Here is a 19,496-nt window from a genome sequence, read left to right on the forward strand (position 1 = left end):
GAAGGCAAATGTCATGACTGAAGTTATGGGATAAAAGCCTGATTTATATTCCTGAAATGCCTCTTTTATGTTCTAGAAGCCAAATCTGCATTCTTTGGAGTGGTGTAGAATGTCAGTACAAATGCTCTATCTATGCTGAACCTGGAGAGGAAAAAAAAAGCCACACTCCACTTCTTTATTTAGAGTTTGCATTGAGAACAGCAAGCACCATTTGAAAGGTCATCCCATTTCGAGTAGCAGATGGATAGGAAAAAAAGACTCTGGCTTCTACAAATAATTTAATTGAATTCTCCTTGCCATTTCTGCAGGCAATTCAGGATATTTTTTAAAGCATTGATCCATAATTATCGTTCAGAGTGGTTAGCATTGTTAGACAGATGTGTAATTCTTTGTGTATATAAGGGAGCAATACAGCATCCATTTTACCTATTTGATTGTCTTTTCTTTTACTGTGTAAACAAATGCACATAAAAAAGACACATCATTGCTTTTAAAAAAAGAAGCAAATTAATTATTTTTCCAGATTTGTTTTTGACTTGAAACTCTCCTTTCTAAGGCATGCTGTATTTATAATGGTCAGCTTCTTTGCCTTCCTATAAGTAAATTAGTTTGTGTCTAGGTAGCCTATTTATGTTTGTAGTCCCTGGGCACACGGGGTCACAGGAGGTCAGAAACCGTGAAACACAAATGTATCATATTAATAGAATATGAAATGAAATGACTGAGACTTTTAAGAACGCATTTTATCTGTGGCTTATTTTCCTGTCTTTTAAAATATATATATTATTTGTAATCTAACTGTGCTATTCTGATTGGTTTACAGTTGCAAGATACAATTAAGGATGCCCAGTTAAATCTGAATTTCAGAGAAAAAGAATGAACACCTTTTTGAGTATAAGTGTGTCTCATGTAATAGATTAGAGAGTCATTTCAGAATGGAACATATTATTTAAATAAACTTGTGAGATATAATTTGTATAGGAAAAGTGCATATGACATGTATGAACAGTTTAATGAATAACTTTAAATAAACACCTACCTCAAGGTTCACCCAAGTCAATGCATTGTATTTCTAGTACCCTCAGCAGTCCTCTGAAACTTCCCTGATCTGAACCCTCTCTCTGATCATATTAGAGGTAGTCACTCTCCTGTCCATTGATGTATTCATTTTCCTTCATTAATTGATACCTTTATTACCAGCTTAGATACTTGTGATCACTGTAAGTTTTGTATATTTTAAATTTTATATAAATTGAATTATACTGCATGTATTTTTAAAGGTGAAATATTAATAATTCAATCTAATTTTGGGGAGAATACTAATAATAACTTTCCATCAAATTATAAAATCGATAACTTGAGTATACTTGAGTTTTCCATGTAGGAAAGACTAAAGGGTAATCCTTTAAAGGAAATCTTAATGAGTTCACTCATGTTGCTAGTGCCAAAAATATTTGCTTTTTAAAAAATACTCTTCCCCTCAAAATGTTTGTTCTCCCACACATCATTGATTTTCCAGAACTTGGGGCCAGTCCAGTGATACTTTCACTGGATTTCTGTTGTGTTGATATCAGTGGAGTAAATCACATCTTCAACCTAAGGTCGTAATGTTTACCAGTAAATGGATAAAGAGTCTTTTGATTTATTATTCATGTAGATATCAATGCTCAGAATGACTAAGGTACATTCCCTTTTATGTCATAAATTTTCTCTGGTGACATTTAAAAACTGTCTTCCAGAGCCCAGCCCTCTGATCCACGGACTCTCTTTCCTTTTGTGGATGGCACCATGTTCTGCTGTCCTCATTTCTCCTTTATTGCCTTAATGCTGAGAATGGCACATTTTTCCAAGTTACTTTGAAGAGCAACCATCACAAGAGCAAAAGTAATAAAAAGCAATTTAAAAACAGATTTCTGGATGTTCTAGGAAATAGGCAATTTTGCATGGCAAGCACTTGAACCCAGGGGTGATTTATTATTCATTTGACTGTAGTGAATATTCATGGCTTTTGCATGTTAAATTAGAATTATTGAGATTTTTGTTTACCCTGAAGAAGTATGGGAAGTCATATATTTAAAATTTGAATGTACTGAAATTCACTTTTCAAAGTATGGAGAACTTTCTTTCTAGAAGGAACCTTAAAACTGGTCTGGTTATATCTGCTAGGGAATGTGTATAAAAACATTCAATGTTTTGTAAGACCTGTACTGATATATTTTACATGAGCCTCATACGTATAGAGCCATGGTTTCCTTCCTTCCTTCCCTTCCTTCCTTCCTTCCTTCCTTCCTTCCTTCCTTCCTTCCTTCCTTCCTTCCTTCCTTCCTTCCTTCCTTCCTTTTAAAGCAGCAGGACCCTTTACTCAAAGAAAATCTTGCTTGAAAGTTAAATATGTAAAAGATCTAGAATTACTTTGTTTGCATACAGAATGGGACTGGGCTGCACACTCTCCTTACCTCCATTCCTCCGTACAAAACCCTTGGTTTTCCATAATCACAGCTTTAAAACCATTCATGTACAGCTGAATAATTTGTCAGACATGTACCAGATACTAGTCTAAACACTTAAGAAATATTAACTCATTTAATTCTCACAATAACCCTCATAATGATTATTATTACTTCCATTTTATAGGTGAGGGAAGTGAAGTACAAAGAAATTAAATATGTTGCTCAAGATTACAGTTTGTCAATGGCAGAGCCTCTACAATCTGGTCCCAGTGTCCCTGTTCTTACCCACAATGGTTTGCAGCCTCTCCTTAGCAGCAGTAGCAATTGTGTTGAACTCTTGTTAGGGATTAGGTACTCTGCTACAAGCTTTGCATGAATGATCACAGCCAATCCTCCCAAAGCAGCCAATGAGGTAATGGTATTATCCCCCAGTTTATAGATGTAGGAAATGAAGCATAATTTACATAACATTTCTGCAAGGGGAAGACCAGCATCTGAATCCTCGCAGTTTGACTTTGGAGCCTGTTCTCTTAGTCACTATTTCATAAGTTCCCATACAAATGAAAACATTCATGTATTTCTTTTTTTTTGTTTTTTTGAGACAATCTCACTCTGTCGCCCAGGCTGGAGTGCAGTGGCACAATCTTGGCTCACTGCAACCTCTGCCTCCTGGGTTTAAGTGATTTCCTGCCTCAGCCTCCCAAGTAGCTGAGATTACAGGCATGCGCCACCATACCTGGCTAAATTTTTGTATTTTTAGTAGAGATGGGCTTTCGCAATGTTGGCCAGGCTGGTCTCGAACTCCTGACCTTAGGTAATCCACCTGTCTTGACTTACCATAGTGCTGCGATTACAAGAGTGAGCCACAGCACCTGGCCTACCTTTATATATTTCTAAAGTGTTTTAATGGTTTTCTTTCTTTCTTTCTTTCTTTCTTTCTTTCTTTCTTTCTTTCTTTTCTTTCTTTTTCTTTCTTTCTGTTCTTTTGTTTTTTCGTTCTTTCTTTTCTTTCTTCTTTCTCTTTCTTTCTTTCTTTCTTTCTTTCTTTCTTTCTTTTCTTTCTTTTTCTTTCTTTCTGTTCTTTTGTTTTTTCGTTCTTTCTTTTCTTTCTTCTTTCTCTTTCTTTCTTTCTTTCTTTCTTTCTTTCTTTCTTTCTTTCTTTCTTTCTTTCTATCTTTCTTTCTCTCTTTCTTTTTCTTTCCTCTTTTTTTTTTCATGTCGCTTGACATTGGCTAGTAGTGCAAAAAGAGCATCGGGTTTTCTGAGGAGGCTAAACATAGCGCTGCCTGGTGGGATAATGCCCAGAGAAAACCGTAAAGGTCAGCGTCTTACTGTTTCTTACCCATGTTTTTATAGTGTTCAAATTGCCTTTCTAGTCTTTCCCAAATTAACTGGTTTAATTTCCTTAGTATTCTTTGCAGCTTTACTAATCAATGTCATCAAGTAATTATACTTATTTGACAAGGGCTAATGCTTCTTCTTCTAGGTCAATCTATGTTTTGACTTAATCCTCCTGGGGATAAAAAGTCTTCATCCAGTTTGATGTTTGTAATGGTGGAAATGCTGGTTTCTGTTGCAGACGAATAGTAGAGGATGCCTTTATGTTTTAACTTAATTCTCCTGGGCATAAAAAGTCTTCATACAGTTTGATGTTTGCAATGGTGGAAATGCTGGTTCTGTTGCAGACTAATAGTAGAGGATGCCTTTTTCTATTCGGTGCTGGTCTAGCTAAAGAGCTATGCCACCAGAACAATTGTGTCCAATGTGCAAGCCTAAAATGATTTTATAGGAGGACCAGTGAGAAGCCTGCTGGTGTAATATATAGTACTTACAGAAGAATGAGTTTATGCTATTCACTAAACTATATTGTGCTTTGGGCCTTTATCTACTGTACAGAAAGTTTGCAGGACGAGGTCTAGTGAAGAGTACTGGCTGCCCCAGGGCCTTCAGCACTGACAAGGCAGAAGGCGCTGCTGTGTTAACTCTCTAATTATGTGTTTCTTTTAGGAAAGTGTAGTCTACTCCTTAGACTTAATATGCCTTTTTCAATTCCCTCTTAATATTTACCCACGACTTTAGCCTCTTGAGTTAAATCTTGGGTAAACACAGGGATTTTCAGAGACTGGTAAGTAGAGAAATATCTACTTGGTCATATCAGAACATATAGAAATCTTGCTTTTACTAGCATCCTATCTAGATAGAGAGAAACTTTAAAAAATATTGTCTTTGACTCCTTCCCCAAGGAAAATTAGTGCTATACAAAATTAAAATAGATAGGCTATAGCTATGCCTATTTAAAGAAAACATTTTTACAGTTATACACCCACATTATGAAGGTATAATTTCTTAAGTTTGCATTCACTCGTGAAGGAGTGAATTAGGAGGATTAGCACCTTATCCAAGAAGGGATTGAAGAATGAATGAAATTGAATTCATATTGAAGTAGTAGCCTCTGTTATAACTGGTTCAACTTTCTATAAAATTACTCAAGAAGATATATGTCAAAAAGAAGTCACTGCCACTAAAAATTTGTTTTTATAGTCAAGCTAGTCTAGATTTCTGTAGAGAATTCTACTATTGAGGTGTTTGGTGGAACTAGAATGAACAATTTCTACAGATGATTCTCTTATGCTGTGGCCGAACAGAGGGAAGGCCTTTAATCATTTGGCTGCTATCTTTCCCCTGCTTCAGAAACATGCAGACACTAATTAGAAAAGTGAACAAGAATTATCATACATGTAAGTACTTTTGTGAAGCATCACTTTTAATGAAGACATCTTTTGCATATGCATGTGAAGAATGCAAATAGTGGTTACTCAAATAAATGTTTATATATTAGTTTTCTGTGGCTGCTGTAATAAATTAACATGAACTTTGAGATCCAAAATGACATAGATTTATTATTTTACAGTTTGGGAGGTTAGAGTCTGAAATGGATGGATACTAGTGGGCTAAGATGTTAGCCAGGCTAAATTCCTTTCTGAGGTCTCTAAGGGAAAATGTGTTTTCTTGTCCTTCCTGCCTTCCAGAAGCTGCCTACATTCCTTAGCTTGTGGCCCCCTTTCATCTTCAACATCAGCAATGGCCGGTCAACTCTTTTTCCTATTGCATTGCTCTGACTCTTCTACTTCTCTTTTTGAGATTTAATGACCCTCATGATTACACTGGTCCCACCCCAGTACTGGAGGATAATCTCCCCGTTTTAAGGTCAGACGATTAGCAAACTTAATTCCATTTACTACCTTAATTCTCCTTTGCCATGTAATCTAACACATTCACAGATTTTAGGGATTAGGATGTAGACACCTTTGGAAGGCCATTATCCTGCTTACTAAATAGGTCAGTAATATTTTCAGAAATATATTTGTCAGGATCTGTCACAGTTAAAGCACTATAGCTATGCTGAAACTACGAGGGCCTTGGGGATTGTTGTTTTTCATAACACAGATGCAGGTAGTGATACAAGAAGAGTCTGTGCCAATCCCAACAGGTACTAGCAGGTAGGTGGAAAACCTGCTAGAGGCTGGAAATTGGGATGTAAGTTTTGTAAACCAATATATCATTTAGCTGTAAGAGATTTATGTTTAAGTGACACATAAAGACAATCTTCATCTCTTTCTTGGCAAACACTGTCTCTTTCATGATAAACTAAAATAAAAAAATCATTATGGACAAGGAAAAGGGAACAGTATCTGAGTCTCGGAGTAAATGTTGACCTCCCAAGATGATATGCTGCAGAAATATGAAGGGATTTTTAGAAGTTTGTCATCCTCAATAGCATCAGAAAATAGAAAGTGAAGTGAGAGAATAAGTTTAGATTATAAGAAAGTAGGATTATTCGGAAAAGGAGATGGATCAGTCGAGAAAATGTTGTAAAAAGACCAGAATGACATAATACAATTAAAGTCTATGTTGGAAGCTGAAAAGAAAGCACTACTTAAAAAAAAACTCATGGCCAAGTGTGGTACCTCAAGCCTGTAATCTCAGCACTTTGGGAGACAATGCAGGCAGATTGCTCAAGCCCAGGAGTTTCAGACCAGCCTGGGTCTGAAATGCAAAAATTAGCCAAGCGTGGTGGCACACACCTGCAGTCCCAGCTACTTGGGAAGCTGAGGTGGGTGGATCGCCTGAGCCTGGGGAGGTGGAGGCTGCAGTGAGCTGTGGCTGTGCCGTTGCACTCCAGCCTGGATGACAGAGTGAGACCCTGTCTCAAGAAAAAAAAAGAAGAAAAAAAATCAAGGGGGGAAAAAATTGATAATTTCTGTTGAAATGAGCAGGTGCAATAAAAATTAAAATAACAAAAGAGAGGATTAAAAATGTAGAAGATAGAGGTCATAGACTTGAACACCCCGAACCAAACTGAGAATCACAGATGTTCTTGAGGCAGAAGCAATTAGAACACAAATAGTAATGAAAGATTAATAAAAGCTCTTATGAGCAAAAACAGAAAACAAAACCCAATACCAAAAAACAAAAATTGAAGGGACTTTCCATACTCCAGGCAACATTAATGAAAAGAGTTTTATATCATTTTAACATGGTTATTTTTTAAAGAATAAATTAAAAAAAAAAATCCTTCACACACACAGGCAATCAAAACAGCCTTATAAAGGAGCAAAAAATCAGATTTTTTTTTTTTTTTGGTCACACTGTATGGTACAAAATATTGCTATAAAATATACAAAATTTGCTTAGAACAGTTAGGACTCTGGATAAACTGTAGCAATCTGTGTATTAACAGTCTCTCTAGGAGATTCTTATACATACTAACATTTAGGAAGCACTGACCAGGTAACTGAGAGAGAAATTGAAGTTAAGAATTCAGTAACAGAGACTCCACAGATGCTGCTGCCACTGGGAACCCTGTATTACCAGCTATTGTCAACCCCACTGTGTTCTTTGACATTGCTGTCAATGGCGAGCCCTTGGGCTGTGTCTCTTTTGCAGACAAGCTTCCAAAGACAGCAGAAAACTTTCATACTCTGAGCTCTGGAGAGAAAGGATTTGGTTATGAGAGTTCCTGCTTTCACAGAATGATTACTGGGTTTGTATGTCAGGGTGGTGACTTCACATGCTATATGGCACTGGTGGCAAGTCCATCTACAGGGAGAAATTTGATGAGGAGAACTTCATCCTGAAGCATACAGGTCCTGGCATCTTGCCCATGGCAAATGCTGCACCCAACACAAATGGTTCCCAGTTTTTCATGTGCCCTGCCAAGACTGAGTGGTTGGATGGCAAGCATGTGGCCTTTGGCATAGTGAAGGCATGAATATTGTGGAGGCCATGGAGCGCTTTGGGTCCAGGAATGGCAAGACCAGCAAGAAGATCACCATTGCTGACTGTGGACAGCTCTAATAAGTTTGACTTGTGTTTTATCTTAACCACCAGACCATTCTTTCTGTTGCTCAGGAGAGCACCCTCCACCCCATTTGTTCGCAGTATCCTAGAATCTTTGTGCTCTCACTGCGGTTCCCTTTGGGTTCCATGTTTTCCTTGTTCCCTTCCATACCCAGCTGGATTGCAGAGTTAAGTTTATGATTATGAAATAAAAACTAAATAACAACCACAACAATAACAAAAGAATTCAGTAACAGAGAGGTGACTGATCTTTAATAATTAAACCAAGTTAACAAAAAGTGAGATTTAAGTGATTGTAACTTTAATTATAATACTGAATGCAAATGTAAAACTATGCTTTTGAAAGAGAAAATATGTCACACAAAATAATATTTTAATAAGCATTAAATATTTAATACCTTAATATTTAACACTAAGCAATAAGAAACCCAGGATCATATTTACAAGGTGCAGAAATAAATTTGTGACAAATTCTCATTTTTCTAGGGGTAGACTCAAATATTCTAAGTATTTGAAAGTTTAAAAATATATTCATTCAACAAATATGAATATTCTTTTTGATATACCAGGTACCACTGTTAGAAACAAAAGTAGGATGCATGACTTCCAAACTACTGGAGAGAGAAAAGAATGTGCAGCCTGATCTAAATCACCAAGTACTGTCGTCCCTTGATATCTGTGAAGGATTGCTTCCAGGACCACCCACAGATACCAAAATTTGTGGATGCTCAAGTCCCTGGAATAAAATGGCATAATATTTGCATGTAACCTACAGACTACTTTAAATTATCTGTAGACTACTTATAATACCTAATGCAGTATAAATGCTATATAAATAATTGTATTGTTTAGGGAATAATGATAATAAAAATGTCTGTACATATTCAGCATAGATGCCATTTCTTTTTTTCCTGAGTGTATTAGTCCATTTTGATGCTGCTGATAAAGACATACCTGAGACTGGGCAATTTACAAAGAAAGAGGTTTATTGAACTTACAGTTCCACATGGCTGGGGAGGCCTCACAATCATGGCAGAAGGTGAAAGGCAAGGAGGAGCAAGTCACATCTTACGTGGATGGCAACAGGCAAAAAGAGAGAGCTTGTGCAGGGAAATTCTTGTTTTTAAAACCATCAGATCTTGTGAGACTTATTAACTATCAGGAGAATAGCATGCGAAAGACATGCCCCCATTATTCAATTATCTTCCACCAAGTCCCTCCCACAACACAAGGGAATTATGGGAGCTACAAGATGAGATTTGGGTGGGGTCACAGAGCCAAACCGTATCACTGAGTATTTTCAATCCATGATTGGTTGAATCCACAGATGTAGAACCCACAGACAAGGAGGGCCAGTAGTATATAAAACAAAGAAAAAAAATAAAGCGTAATCTACATAAAGCATGAAATAAGATTACAGTGTTACAAACATATCATTTATGGCAATAAAAATAAATAGTGTAAAGTCCCCCAGTGGAAGAAAAATTAGATAATTTGACCATGACCGGACATGGTAGCTCACGCCTTTAATCCCAGCACTTTGGGTAGCTGAGGTGGGTGGATCACCTGGGGTCAGGTGTTTGAGACCAGCCTGGCCAATATGGTGAAACCCCACCTCTACTAAAAATACAAAAATTAGCCTGGCCTTGTAGCGAGTGCCTGTAATCCCAGCTGCTCAGGAGGCTGAGGCAGGAGAATTGTTTGAACCCAGGAGGCGGAGGGTGCAGTGAGCTGAGATTGTGCCATTGCACTCCAGCCAGGGCAGTAAGAGTGAAACTCTGTCTAAATATACATATATATATACACACACACATATATATATTTAATTTGTCAGAATAGTCTATCTGAATATTGGTGTTCAGCAAGGGCACGTTATATATTTGTAATAAGCCATTGTCTTAGTATTATCATCCTTTGGTTAAGTCTTGCCACTGCCATGTATTACCTGAATGACCTTGGGAAATGCATCTAACCTATCTGGCTTTGAATTTCCTTATGCATAACATAGGAATGACATTCCCCCTGCACCTTATATATTGAAAAGAACAAATATAAATGTGAAAGCATTGTGTAAGGCTGAATCTCATTGTTAAATGTTTATTAAACTAGTCTATTAAAATACAACTACTGTACATTTCAGTTAAAAAGCAAAATCTAACTGTAGGTTACTAAGAAGAAATATACCTAAAACAAAGTAACTCATTAGATTAAAAAAGAAAGAACAATAGGATGGACAAGATTTATTAGGCAAAAGCAAAATAAAACAGAAAGTAATCTTGGCAATATTTAGACAAAATAGAATCAAAGGCTACAAAAATATTAAATGTAATCTCAAGGAGGTTATATTTTCTTTAAGACAGACTTCACAATGAAGATAAGGCAGTTCTGAATTTTTATTGATGTGGTAACAGCCTCAAAACACATGAAACAAAGACTGTTTGAAATATAAGGAAAAATTGATGGAAGTAGAATTGTTGTATGAAACTTTAATACACTTTTATTGATCTTTCATGGGTCAAATAAACAGAATAGATAGAGTATTTTAATAATCTAACAAAGCTGATTTAATAAATATTTATTGAACTTTGTTCTCTAGAAATAAGCAATACAGTTTTTTAAGGAGCCATGAAGCATTTAGAAAAAAATTGATAATCTATTGTACCTCAAAGAAGCCATATTAAATTATGAAATATAAAGTGTTAACAGGCTCCATGCTCTGCCTACACTGAAATAGAACTAGACATTAATAGCAAAAGTTTAAATGCAAAAATCAGTAGCTTGGAAAACAGAAAAAACAATAACAAGAAACAAATTTTTTCCTAAAAACTCTAGATTCAAATAGGAAAGGAAACTATAATAAACTGTTAGGAGAGTAAGAACTCTATGTATCAATATTTTAAATGGCTAAAGCTGTATTTAGCAGAAAATGAATAGCCCTGAGAACTTTCATTATTAAAAGAGAGTAATAAAATCAATCTGTGGAAAATAAAACTAATGAATTAATAAATATAGACTCCTTTTTTCTGTTAAATAAAACCAAGAAGCAAATAATATTTATTTAATGAGCTAGGAATAGGAAGAGCTTACACAGCGTAATACAAGATATGTACCAGAAACCTGTAGCAAGGTATGTTATTTAACGTTAACATTGTAAATATTTCTTTTACTGCCACAAATGAGATAAGTGTGCTTGTGATTATTGTAAAAGTTAAATCCCAAAGAACAATATCTGCTTCCCATATAGTCCGTAAACCCTCACAAAACACAAACAACAGCAACAACAACAAAACTCCCTGAAGGGTCTGAAGAATGAACAAAGGCTGTAGATTCTGGAAGGGTGTTGAAGACACATGGAAGAAGTATAGGTTAAATTTCTTATGACTATAATCCTGAGGTCAATCCACAGGTAGGGCCACATAGCATGGCTGAAACTCCTGTAGGAAGCTCAATCTTTCTGGCCTTACGAACCAGAGGACAGAATTTGGAGCAACCCCAGCTACTGGAAAGTGAAGGGGGAATGTCATTAAAAAGAGGACCAGAAAAGGAGTGTTACAAATTTTTGGTGTAAATTCTGCTTAAATCTCTGGCTGACCTTTGGAACATACATACACAGGCAGACCAAAGCAGGCAGTGAATTTGATAATATCAACATAGATTTTCTCTATGAGGAATAGAGATTGTATTTTTTAAAAGGATTAAAAAAACCAAAAAACAACAAACAAAAAAACACAACCAGAGCCTTAGGTTCCTATGGGATAATTCTTTTAATGTATGAGTAATTGGTGCCCCAGAAGAAAAGGAGATAGAGAATGGGTCATAGAAATATTAGGTTGGTGCAAAAGTAATTGTGGTTTTGCAATTACTTTTCATTACAAAACCCACAATTACTTTTGTGCCAACCTAATATTTGAAGAAATAGTGGCCCCATACTTCCCAAAATTGGTGAGAGATAAATGTACATATTCAAGATGCTGAGGCACATTGTAATCAAATTGCTGAAAACCCAAGACACTATTTTGAAGATAGCCAGAGAAAAACAACACAGTATATACAGGGGAACTACGTTGCTAAATACTGTCAACCTACCTTCAAAAACTATGAAAGCAAGAAGTTAATGAAATAATATCTTTAATGTGCTGAAAGGAGATGAGACTATCAATCCAGAAGTCCATATCCAAACATACTTGTACTTCAAGAAAGGAGTCAAAATAAAGTTGCATTCCGATAAACAAAAACAGAATATTTATTGCCAGCAGACCAACTTACACTATAAGAAATGCTTTGTTCTTTGGGATGGCAAGAAAAAATAGATGGAAACTCAGATCCTTGTGTAAAAATAAAGAAAGAAATCATAAATAGTAAGGTAAAAATATAAAAATCAATTTTTCCTCTTAATGTTTTAAGAATATATAAGTTTGTTTGAGTAAGAACCATAGCATCATTTTGTGGGATTTGTGATACAGGTAGATGTAATTTCAATGACAACTTGAATTTCGAGGGAGTTTGTAAATAGATCCATACATGTACGAGGTTTCCATATTGTATGTAAATAGTATAATACTAACTCTAGGTAGACTGTAAAAAGAGAGGTTGGATTGAATTCCTGGTAATATGTGTATAAATGGAATGATTACTGATTCTCAGAATGAAGAGAAGTGTGCAGAATGGAACTTTGCAAACCCTTGCTGGCCCATATGTCACAAGGTGGAGGTGTCACCATTTTCTATATGGCTCCAGATCAAGCAATCTCTTGATAAAAAGCAAGTTGGCTTTGAGTAACCTTCAAACTGAGCATACCAGGCCAATCCAGAAGACATAGCATGGTTGCTTTCTTTCTCCTGTCCATTTTAATGTCTTAAGTACCAACAGATAGAAGGTCCAGAAAAAAGAAAGAGGATGACATTGTAGGAGAGGCCAAATTTTATCACTTAGGGTTTTTTAGCTGGGCCTGAGGATTGAATTGACATAAGACAGATCAGCAGGAGAAAAGCATACAAATTTAATTAATTCAAGTTTTATGTGAGCACAAGAGCCCTCTTAAGGAAATGAAAACCCAAAGACAGAGTTAAGAGTGGAACACCTATGTACTGAATTGGGAAAGGAATAGAAAATTGTGAGTATGTGACAAAGCCAAGGGGCTTGGGCTAGGGAGGTTAATTGGGTAGAGAAGTAACTAAGAAGATAAGGGTTACTTTAATAAGGTGTGTTTGTTCAGATTTCTCTCAGTGTCAACTTCTCGTCCTTGATGATAAGAATGCTACTTTCCCTCTGACATAGGGAGGACAATTTATCTCCTGCTTCTAAGGAAGAGAAGAAAGCTCAGAGTATATTTCTTGTATCTGCCATTTTTCCAAGTGTCTTTAAGCTCAAATAGTCAATATACTAGAGCAACATCTTTTGGAGTATTGTGTTCTGAACTCCTTCAATCTTTAGCATTTCTCTTCTGTTATTCTTCAGGCTCTTGGGCATTTTTGAGAAACCAATATGAATGGAAAGATGTAATATTTACTCCCAGGAAGGTTGCTTCAGTGATCTAGTTTGTGAACTAGACTCAGGAAACTGGCAGGGTATTGGAAAGGAAGCCACAGATGTGCAATGGAATTTGTAAAGGGGTGGCTCAGCCCTTGAATACTCTCCTTGGAAGAGACCCTGGCACGGAGAGAACAAAGTATTAACCTCACTCTGAGGTTGGGAAGACTAAGGGAGTCTGAGGTGCGAGGAGGGATGGAGATGACAGGTCACACAATGTGATGGAAAACAGCACGTGAAGTGGAAAGAACATGAACTCTGGAGTCTGGAACTCCTATATCTGGACTTGACACAGTATCCTGCTATGTGGCCTTCAGTGAGTGTGCCAAGTTGAATATTGGCTCTGCAAACGTATCCACATCAAATTTCTGGAGGTTGTGAATGTGACGTTGTTTGCAAAAAATGGTCCTTGCAGATATGATTAAATTGAGGATCTTGAGATGAGGAAATCATCCTGGATTATTCTGGGAGCCCCAAATGCTATTACAAGAGTCTCGTCAACCACCAGAAGCTGAAAGTGGCAAGGAATGGAATCCCTCCTAGAGTCTCTGGAGGGATCTTAGCTCTTAAACATCTTAATTTTGGGCTTCTGGCCTCCAGAGCTGTGAGAGCCACCAAGTTTGTGGTTATTTTTTATGGCAGCCACAGGGAAGAAGATAATAAAGCCAGCTACTGACCTCTCTGAATCTCAGTGCCCTCATCTGTAAAATAGAATCAACTAACTACTTTATAGCATTTTTCCAGGATTAAATGAGACATGTAAAATAGAAAACAAACAAGCAAACAAACAAAATATAAGGAACATGCTGAGAAAAAAAATATAGACACTCCTTGTCTGAAGTTAGTAATTCATTCCTGATGATCAGATGTTTTACCCAAAAATGATTTCCTTGAGACAGTTTGCCATTACTTAAATGGGAAAAAATGACATTGTGTTATATGTCAAACCAACCCCCCAGTCAATTTCTTGAAGTGTAAGTAAAACACAGTAAAATAACTGTAGTAGAACAATAATGTCACATTGGGACTTAAAATGCAGGCATACCTATATCTCAGAGATACTGCATGTTCATTTCCAAACCACCACAATAAAGTGAATATTGCAATAAAACAAAGCACATACATTTTTTTGTTTCCCAATGAATATAAAAGCTATGTTTACAGTATATAGTAGTCTAGTATGCAATAGCATTATAAAAAAATACATTATCTTAATTTAAAAATATTTTTTTTGCTAAAAATACTGGTGAACATTTGAGCCTTCAGGAAGTCATAATCTTTCTGCTGGTGGAGGGTCTTGCCTTGATGTTTATGGCTGCTGAGTGATCAGACTGGTGGTTGTTGAGGGCGGAGGTGGCTGTGGCAATTTCTTAAAGTAGGAAATCAATAAAGTTTGCAACATCAGCGGCTTCTTGCTTTCACAAATGACTTCTCTGTTGCATACAGCGCTGTTTGCCAGCATTTTACCCACAATAAAACTGCTTTCAAAATGAGTGAATCCTCTCCAACCCTGCTTTATCAACTAAGTTTAAGTAATATTCTAAAGCTTTTGTTGTCATTTCAACAATGTTCATAACATCTTCTTCAGGAGTAGATTTTATCTCAAGAAATAATTTTCTTTGCTTACCCATAAGAAGCATCTCCTCACTCATTCAAGTTTCATTGTGAGATTACAATAATTCAAGTCACATCTTCAAGCTTTACTTCTGATTCTGGTTGTCACTATTTTTTCCACATCTTCAGCTCCTTCCTCCACTGAAGTCTTTAACCCCTCAAAGTCATCCATGAGAGTTGGAATCAACTTCTCCCAAACACCTTTTCGTGTTAATGTTTTGTTGTCCTCCCATAAATCATGAATGTTCTCAATGACATCCAGAATGGTGAATCCTTTCCAGAAGTTTTTCATTTTACTTTGCCCAGATCAATCAGATAAATCACTATGTATAGTCTTACAAATGTATTTCTTAAATAATGAAACTTGAAAGTCAAAATTACTCCTTCACCCACGGGCTGCAGAATAGATGTTGTGTTAGCAGGCATGAAAACAACATTCATCTCCTTTTACATCTCCATCAGAACTCTTTGGTGACCAGGTACATTTTCAGTGAGCAGTAATATTTTGAAAGGAATCTTTTTTTCTGAACAATAGGTCTCAAGAGAGGGCTTAAACTATTCAGTAAACCATACTATAAACAGATGTACTGTCATCTAGGCTTTCTTGTTTCTTTTCAGAGAACATGAAGAGTTCATGTAGTATCATTCTTAAGGGCCCTAGCATTTTCAGAATGGTCAATGAGCATTGGCTTCAACTTAAAGTCACCAGCTGCGTTAGCAGCTAACAAAAGAATCAGCCTGTTCTTTGAAGCTCTGAAGCCAGGTATTGACTTCTCTTCTCTAGCTAGGAAAGTCCTAGATGGCATCTTCTTCCAACAGAGGGCTGTTTCATCTCTCTTGAAAATCTGCTCTTGGCCGGGCGTGGTGGCTTACCCCTGTAATCCCAGCATTTTGGGAGGCCGAGGCAGGCAAATCACAAGGTCAGGAGTTTGAGACTAGCCTAGCCAACATGGGGAAACCCCATCTCTACCAAAAATACAAAAAATTAGCAGGGTGTAGTGGTGGGCATCTGTAATCCCAGCTACTTGGGAGGCTGAGGCAGGAGAATTGCTTGAACCCAGAAGGCAGAAGTTGCAGTGAGCTGAGATTGCACTATTGCACTCCAGCCCTGGCGACAGAATGAGACTCCATTTCAAAAAAAAATAATAATAATCTGCTGTTTAGTGTAGCCACCTTCATTAGTTATCTTAGCTAGATCTTCTGGATAACTTGCTGCAGCATCTACATAAGCATTTCCTGCTTTGCTTTGCATTTTTATGTTCTGGAGGTGGCTTCTCTCCTTGAACCTTATGAATCAACCTCTGCTATCTTCAAACTTTTTTTCTGCAGTTTCTTTACCTCTTTTAGCCTTCGTAGAATTGAATAGAGTTAGGGCCTTGCTCTGGTTTAAGCTTTGGTTTAAGGGAATGTTGTAGCTGGTTTGATCTTCTATCTAGACCACTCAAACTTTCCCATATCCGCAACAAGGCTGTTTCACTTTCTTATTATTTGTATGTTCATTGGAATAGCACTCTTAATTTCCTTCAAGAACTTTTCCTTTGCATCCACAACTTGGCTGTTTGGTGCAAGAGGCATAACTTTCATCCTAGCTCAGCTTTTGACATGCCTTCCTCATGAAGCTTAATCATTTCTAACTTTTGATCTACAGGGAGAGACATGGGACTCTTCCTTTCACTTGAACACTTAGAAGCTGTTCTCTGCTTATTAATTGGACTAATTTCAATTTGTTGTATCTCAGGGAATAGGGAAACCTGAGTAAAGGGAAAAACGGCTAGTCAGTGCAGCAGTCAGAACACACACAAATATTTATTGATAAAGCTCACCATCTTACACTGGGCCCCATAACACTTACAATAGTAACATCTAAGATCACTGATCACAGATCACCACAACAGACATAATAATAATGAATTAGTTTGAAATATTGGGAGAATTACCAAATTGTGACACACAGACGTGAAATGAACACGTGCTGTTGGAAAAATGGTGCCAATAGACTTGCTAGATGCAGAGTTGCCACAGACCTTCAATTTGTAAAAACACATTATTTGTGAAGCACAATAAAGCAAAGTGCGGTAAAATGAGGTATGCCTGTACTTAAAAAAATTATATCCTTGATCACTTGTACTTAAAAAACTTATATCCTTGATGATTTCTGCAATTAATGTTATGTTATAAAATGTTTGCTTTGTATGTAGTAGCTATTCTCACTTGTTTTGTCGTCTTCGCTACAATTGTCTTCAGTGTTTTCTCAACTATTTGGGGATTTCAACAATAAGCAAAAATAAGTCAAATGGGGAAGGCACTGAGAAATGTGCTCCAGTGCCTGGTGGCCAAGTGTGGCTCACACTGATGGTATGCTGGCCTTTTAGGATCAGCAACTTCTGAGATGGGTGTTTCGTGTGTTGTGTCACTCAGCTTGCTTTCCAAAATATCTATATATTATTCTGATGTTCTACTGAATGCGTTTTGAAAATATCTTGATGATTTTCCTATATTTCCTTTTATTGAAAGTTTTGCAGAGTTTGGTATCATAAATCTAAAGTTTTGCTACACGATCATTGGCAGAAAAAATAGATGATGAAATTTGGATTTTGAAAACGAAGAGCCATTTTAGCGGGAAAATGTTAATAGAGGCAACATCGTTCAGGTTATGCCTGTATTTGCAGAATGTTTCATAGTAGCAAATTAACATGAAATATATAAGGAGTTAATACAAACAAGTAATCAGAAATAAAAATCAATAGAAAAATGACTAAGGGTTCTGAAGAAACATAAATTGGAGAAGCAACAGAAATGGACAATTAATGAATGAAAGAATGTACAACTACAAAAGTAATCAGGAAATGCCTTCTAAAATCAGCACAGCGTAGCTTTCTACATCTATCCAATTGTCAAAATGAAAGGGAAAAAATAAATCTAACAATTCCAGATGTTGGAGAGGTTGTAGAGCAATGAAGATTATCATTCACAGAACAAACTGGTACAGCCACTGTGGAACAGAGTGTGGCATCATCCGGAATAGTTGGAGACATGCCACTCCCATGGCCCGTGTGCCAAGGGGAATGTGTACAACATACTTACAACGGTATCTTTTTGATAATTCAGGAAAACGTACATTTTTCACCAATGACTAATACATAAATAGTATTATTCAACTAAGAGACGATTTTTGAAAAGCAAAAAAAGAATGAATAAAAACAACATATATTAACAAGAATAACCATAAAAATATGTTGAGTAAAGATGTTTTAAAAATGAGTTTCAGAAGAATGCAATCTAAAACATACTTTAAAAAACCATCATTTTCAGCTAGTTGGCAAATGTGCATGGGGATATCCTCCCTAGAAAAAGAATTTTTTAATGTTTTTTGATCTAGTAATCTCATTTATAGAAATCTTGCTTAAAGAAATAGAGATGCAGACAAAAATTCATTATTATACTTTGGTATTATAGTATTTATAGAATAATTAAGTACCCTAAGTTATCTGTCAGTAAACTGTGCAATTGTTAAATAAATTATGGTACATATGGTAGTGTTTTAAAATCTTTCAAAAATTATATATAATGATATGGGAAAATTGCATTGCTACATAATCTAAATTTGGTTTAAAAATTAAACAAATAGCAAAAGAGGAGGCAAATATATAAGTAAGACTGGAAACTATAAAAATACTGTCAATGTTTATCTCTGAGTGATAGAATAATATGTGGTTTTTAAAAATATTTTTCTATAATTCTCAAATTATGTGCCATGAGCAGATATGACTTCTACAATCATAACAGACAGCTTCATTGACTTATTTCTAAAATGGGTAGGACTTTTTAAGGATCGAAGTTGTTTTGTCCAGTTGGGCAGATTCTTATCCCTTTGTCTTTTCTTGTATTGACAACTTCTGCCTATACTTGAAATATAGGGAAGATTTCGATATGTAAGCATTTAAAGGGTCTGCAGGAAATACTAAGCCATGTAGGAACTGTGAGTATTAAATGAGATAATGAATGAAAAGAGCCTAGCACAGTACCTGGCCCAAGTAAGTACCTATTATCATTATTATCATTGACTTTGTTACGGCTTTGGTGTTACGTTACAGACAAAAGTTTGCAAACCATGTTTTTGTTTGTTTGTTTTGTTTTGTTTTTTTAAGGACTCAAAACAGTTACCTTTGAGTACTAAAGCCCTTAAGATGGAAAACGAGATGATATTTATTATCCACTGATATGTGTCAGGAAGAACTTGCGGAGAGAGCAGACAAAACAAATGGTAAATCTTGTTCTTAGAAAGAAAGAGCTATCTGTCCCTATTACAGCCAGCTGTCATGCCCAGGCTGGAGCCACTCTTGGGGCAAAATTAGGGACAGTTGGGAATGGTAAATCTTTGAAACTGAGAGTTCTGTATTTTTCAACTTAGAATCATAATCTATTAACCCCTATTTCTATCCCAGTTTTTCTCTTGGATAACTGATTTCATTTGTGCAACTTGCAATAAGAAGGTCAGGATAAGGCCTGGAAATTGTCAAACTCTAGATTTTGATGGCATTT

At 36.3% G+C, this 19,496-nt stretch overlaps 1 protein-coding gene and 1 pseudogene across 8 annotated transcripts in view; both read left to right on the plus strand.

The window, feature by feature from the left end:
- The window catches only part of FHIT (fragile histidine triad diadenosine triphosphatase), a 1,488,394-nt gene that overhangs the window by 519,623 nt on the left and 949,275 nt on the right, over window positions 1-19,496 (plus strand). The gene's annotated exons all lie outside the window — the stretch shown is intronic.
- Window positions 5,850-7,845, plus strand: LOC140709756 (peptidyl-prolyl cis-trans isomerase A pseudogene; annotated as a pseudogene).

This window comes from Chlorocebus sabaeus, chromosome 22 (assembly GCF_047675955.1).
Source record: "Chlorocebus sabaeus isolate Y175 chromosome 22, mChlSab1.0.hap1, whole genome shotgun sequence".
Lineage (NCBI taxonomy): Eukaryota > Metazoa > Chordata > Mammalia > Primates > Cercopithecidae > Chlorocebus > Chlorocebus sabaeus.